This window comes from Antechinus flavipes, chromosome 2, assembly GCF_016432865.1.
Source record: "Antechinus flavipes isolate AdamAnt ecotype Samford, QLD, Australia chromosome 2, AdamAnt_v2, whole genome shotgun sequence".
Classification (NCBI taxonomy): domain Eukaryota; kingdom Metazoa; phylum Chordata; class Mammalia; order Dasyuromorphia; family Dasyuridae; genus Antechinus; species Antechinus flavipes.
The window spans coordinates 372,463,919-372,469,859 of NC_067399.1; the positions used below are offsets into that span (position 1 = coordinate 372,463,919).

General features: G+C 36.0%; 1 pseudogene; it reads left to right on the plus strand.

Annotated features, from left to right (window-relative positions):
* The first annotated feature begins 3,412 nt into the window (after positions 1–3,412).
* LOC127549888 (high mobility group protein B1-like) lies at positions 3,413–4,360 on the plus strand (annotated as a pseudogene).
* Positions 4,361–5,941: the final 1,581 nt, after the last annotated feature.

The window sequence follows — 5,941 nt, forward strand, 5'->3', positions numbered from 1 at the left end:
GTAAAGACAAGATTAGTGACCTTTATTAAGAGTAACCTAGAAAGATTCCCATAAGAAAGATTTAGGGACTTTCAGGTCAAGTCAGTTCAACTGAACAAGCATTTAGTCAATGTTTCTTTGCCTGAAACCATGCTAGGCATTGGAAATGCAATGGCAAAAATGAATATAGTCCTTCCCCCTGGAACTTGGCAACTTGTACACAGAGAAAATGAAAAATAGAGATGTATAAAAGGGAGTTCAAAACTTCTTTAAACTTCAATTAGAATTATCTACATTTAAAAAAAAAAAAAAGACCAAGAAAGGGGCTGGGCTGGTAAAAGGAAAAATGTCTGACTCTTGACATTAGCTTCTACCTTTCCTCCACCTAGAACTGAAGAAACCTAGAGTTGACAAATTAGTAAACCCTGAACCCTAGAACTATTTGGCAGTTAATGAGAAAACAGTATATGGATAAAAACAGAGGTAAAGAAGTCAAAACTTAACTTCAGGGAAGACTTGCCATTAGCAAGGTTTATTTTAGCAGAGGTTCTTAACATGCTGTGAATTTTAGTTATTGGATTTTTAAAAAACATTTTGAAAATTGTATTTCAACCTAATTGGTTTCCTTTGTAATCCTACAAATTTTATTTTATGTATTTAAAAGAATCTCATTCTAGGAAGAGGTGCATAGACTTTTTACCCTTCACCAAAGTACTAAAGGGATCTATGACTTAAGTTTAAGAAGTCTTGGTCTCAGGACTCTTGGTGCTCAAATTTAAAAATGGTGCTCAAGATCCATTAACACCCTTAAATTATTGAAAATGCTTTGTTTTTCGTAATTATTTTATAATTTATTTTGTTTTCTAATATTTACCATATTAGACACTTAAAATATCTTAATATTATTATGAAAATAATATTAACCTTGGAGATCCCATGAAAGGGTCTTGGAGATTCCCAGGAGTCCCTATAATCATATTTTGTAAAGGACAATGCCTCTTACAAAGAAACTCAAACTTTTGGATTAGCAAATTTTCTTCACAAAATAAATTTCCTGAGATCATTAACTAGGGAACTCCTTCCCCTCCCCTATTTAAAAAAAAAAAAGATCTTGGTAGACTTGAGTCTGCTGGAGACAAAATATTTTCTACTCTTACTCTAGAAAAGAAGAGATAGACCAAGAAATAAAGATAAAAAAAGAGGAAAAGAACATTTCCCCATCCCACACACTTCTACTACCACTGGTCTCAACTCAAAGGAGGGGCAATTTTTCTAAAAGAACTAGAAACAAGCTGCAAAAACCTGGCTTTTGAATTAAAAGTGCAAAGCAGAATCCAGCCTTCTCTTGAGGAAGAGAACCCAAAGATTAGAACTGAAGCTTCCCATCCTCTTACCCAATGGGATTAGTGAACATCTAGGTGGCACAGTGGAGAGCCAAGTCAGGAAAAATCTAAGTTCAATACATACAACCTGTATAATCTTCATCAAGTCACTTAATCTCTGCATTTTTTCATCTGTGAAATTGGGATAATACCACTTTCCTCACAAGATTGTTGTTAGAATCAAATGAGAGTTATTTTTTATTATTATTATTACTAGTTGGGTGATCCTGGGCAAGTCATTTAATTGCTGTTTGCCTCAATCTCCTCATCTTCAAAATGGGATAATAACAGAACCTACTTCCTAGAGTTGTGTAAGGTTCAAATGAGATATTTGTAAAGCATTTAGCACATAGTAGGCACTATATAAATGCGTATTCTCCTTCCTACACACACACACACACACACACACACACACACACACAAAGTATGTAGTGATATACTTCATTGATTTTGGAATCAAAGGACTTGTATTCCTCTGTCACTTGCTACCTCTATGACGGTAGGAAGTTGTTTAACTCTCTGGGTCACAGTTTTTTTCATTTATAATATGAGCATTTATAGTAGACAACCTCAACACTTATCCTGAAGAGATCAGCACAAGCAGCATAATGTCATTACCAGAAGACACTGATAGCATGACTGTATGAGAGGCATCAGTTACTCCTCCATGTGCATGTGAACACACATTTCCTTTATGGCTCTTTCTTTGTATGTTCCCATATGTTCACTCTTCCCACTAATGGTGTGTGTATTTGGGGAAGAATATACCCAAGTTTACTCAATTACTTTCTTACTATGGCATTTGTTCAATGATTTTGCTTTGAAATGATTATCTTTTGGCTATAGGTAAACACATCAGTTGGGCCATAACTTAAAGTTTTAGAAGATATGGACACACAAAGAACCTTAAACCTAGAATAGCCATTTCTGGGGGACCAGCTCCAAAAGTGAGGATTTCCCCAGGTACCACATATACAAAGCAACTATAAATTGATTCCAATGGAGAAAGAGGAGAGGGACAGGCTATAATTAGGGACTTCTTCATGTGGGATGCATCAGAAGAGAAGAACAATGTAAAAAATTGATCTATAAAGCTAAATAAAAGCCAGATTATGAAGAGTTTTAAATTCCAAGTACTCCTCAGCATCCCTGCGCAAAATGAAGTAGTAATATAAAATGAATAGTATGGCCTCCTATGACTGGAATAGGATAACATGGTCAGAAAATGTGAAAGTCCTTTAAAAGGATACACCTTCATCTTCTAAGATGGTGGATTGAAAGTACTTATCTAAGGTCACACAGGGAAGTAAACTGGAGAGTTGGGATTTGAACATGTTTCCTCTGATTCCAGTTTCAGTGATCTACTTGTTGTTGTTTGTCCTCTCTCAAAGAGAACCATAATGCCAGAGAGATGATGCAAAGATATGTAAGTGAGTTGGATTTAAGTGAGGGAGGGCTGTGCAAGATCATCTGCCTCACTTTCCCCTCCAGAACCATCTAAGGCCAGTAGCTAGATATAGATAGATATATATAGATATAGATATATCTCCAGACTGACTGGAGATGGCTCTGGATGCATGAGAGACATTATGTAGCATATGAACCCCATAGAAAACCTGGTTTGGTACTACTTAAACAATTCTTAATGGAAAAAACAAAGCAAAGAATCTTTGTTTATAGATCAGAGAATCACAGAATTAGAAAGGATATCAGTGGAAGTAGGTAGGCAGACTGGAAAGCAGAGTGAATAAGGCATTAAGAGAATTATATAATGGAACAAAGATGGTAAAACACTGTAATCCAGAAATACCTTCATGTACAGAAATACCTTGGACTGGTTCTGTGCTCTGACAGAGTTGTGATTTTTTCTTTTTGGCACATTGAGATGCCCATTAAATGACTTAAGACAGAACTTCTTAGAGTGGGAGAAAGTCCAAAGACGTCCTTTTCATCTGGGATTTTTATTTTAATTGAGCCATAGGCTATATAATACAATGGACCTATGTACAATTTTAGGTGTGCCATAAAATTTCTCTGGCTCATTTCCCTCTTTCACCATGGAAAACATTTCTACAAAAATCTGTAGTTCACACCCTCATCATCTAGAAAAAAAACTAGTAATTTCAGTATCTGGCTCATTTTGTTTTCCCCAAAACAATCTTTGGTTTCCCTGCAAGCTTTTAGGCTAATAAAATGTCAAAAATCAGAAAGATTTTGTTTTCATAACAAAAATACAATGAAGGATAAAGACAGTGCCAGGCAAGTAAGAATTAGGTAAGCATTGGGCTCACTGTGTGATATTGAAGGAAAATAATAAAAAATGGACAAAGATGATCCTAAGAAGATATCACTAATATCTTCATATGATTTTGGGCAAACTTGTTGAGAGGAATACAAGAAGCCGCATTCAGATGCTTCTGTGAACTCATAATTTTCTAAAAATTACTCAGAAAGGTAAAAGATAACATCTGCTAAAGAGAAAGGGAAAATGGAGGACATGGCAAAAGCTGATAAGGTTTATCATAAATGAGAAATGAAAACTCATATACTATCTAAAAGAGAAACAACAAAAAAAGAAGCTTAAGGATCCTAATGCACCAAAGAATCCTCCTTCAGCAATTTTTTTATTCTGTTCTGAATATCGTTTAAAAATCAAAGGGGAGCATCCTAGTCTTTCTATTGGAGATGTGGGCAAAAAATAAATAAACTGGGAGAAATATGAAATAACACTGCTGCAGATGACAAGCAATCTTATGAAAAGAAGGCAGCTAAACTGAAGGTGGAAATAGAAAAAGAATATTGCTGCATATAAAGCCAAAGGAAAACCTGGTAGGGGGAGGGGAGAAGAAACATTGTCGCTGCTGAGAAAAGCAAGAAAAAGAAAGAGGAGGAAGAAATGATGAATATAAAGACAAGGAGGAGGATGAAGAAGGGGATGAATAAAAAATAACTTGGTCTAGAGCAGTTTTTTTTTTTCACTTGTCCATAAAGCATTTAGTCCCCTATACACTACCCTCTCCTTTGAAAGAAAAAAAAATTGATATGTAAAAAGATTTGGTTTTATAATGTATAGTGTCTTTTTGTGTGTGTATATAAATTAAGACACCACTAAATGTGTCTTTAGATTGCCTTATCTTTTAATGGTATTTTCAATAATCAGAATCCTTGCCTGGTATATTATGGGGGGTGTAAATTGGCATGGAAATTTAAAGTAGGTCCTTGTTGGTGCACAGCACAAATTAGTTATATGGGAATGTAATTTCTTTTCATCTTCAGTTGGCTTTGATGCAGTATATAAAATAATTGTTCTGTTAACTGATGCCACATTATAATTGCAACCAAAAAAAGGCAGCTATTTTGTTCACATTCTGAATGCTTCTAAGTAAATACAATTTTTTAAAAAATTAAGCAATACAATGAAGGCTTATAACTGGATTCAGTTATGATTAGGAAAACCCTCCACCATCCATATAGGGAGGTTGATGAGTTGCATAGAATCTTTATCTCCCTTACTTCTTTTTCTCTTGAGATGTTATAGTCTCCCTATTTAGTCTTCTGTCACGTTTACATCAGCATAGTGAGCTCAGTCTGTATCTTTCTCATCTCTTCAATCTCTGTTGTCAACTACTCAATGCATGTGATTCCTGGGTACCCTTTAGGTCTCTCTGTTCAGCTTGGTATAACAAAAATAATCAAGAGAACCCTCAATTTGATGAGCCCTAAATCAATCTCATAAAATAGATAAAGCATTACCTAATGTTTACAAGCACAAGGCTGAGCTCATGGACCTTTGTTTTAAAGGACACTTCTCATGGAGCTTGACATGTACCCTAGTTCAATGCAAGGGGGACACAATGAACTCCTCTGATTTGTCCTCAGTGGCTGAGGATACCTCCTGATGATTGGCTGACCAGGGATCAGAAGGATGAACTGGTTGAGGAGGAATCACTCAGTCTCTTTAGTCCCCTGGCAAAGTGCTCTCTCCACCTCTGAAAATCTTGGCAAGAGTTCAACAAACTTGTAGGAAGGAATTTCTCTGCCCCACTCCCTCCTGAAGCAGTAATCGCAATTTGCAGCAGAAACAACTACAAGGGTATTTAGGCAAGTCTGAAACTGATTCCTGGACCTCCCATTTCTTGACTGATTCCTGCTCTTCTGTTGCCTTTTATGAGCATGGAACTGTGACTAGAAATCCAGAGAAATAAACATACTTCAGACATTGGGAATTATCTCTTGAGCAATCTAAAATTTGAGTTTGAGAGCCAAAGACCAGTTGCCCCTGAGGAAGATATCCTTAACAGAGCACTTCTCAGAGGAGATTAAGTTAACCGATTTCTACCAAGATCCTGTAGCTGAAGGCTTAAAGCTAAATCATGGCTGGACAAGAGATGTGGATTTCAACAGCACTCCAGGATGATTATTCCAACAAATCAGGTCCAAGGTGAATGAGAAATGCTTGTTCATTGGTCACAAAAACAGTCAGCATAATGACTGCATTGAGCTATTTGAGTGTACAATGTTTCTTGAATTTATTCCTGCTTCTGTGTTAATTCTTTGTATCTTATCCAGATTCTATACAA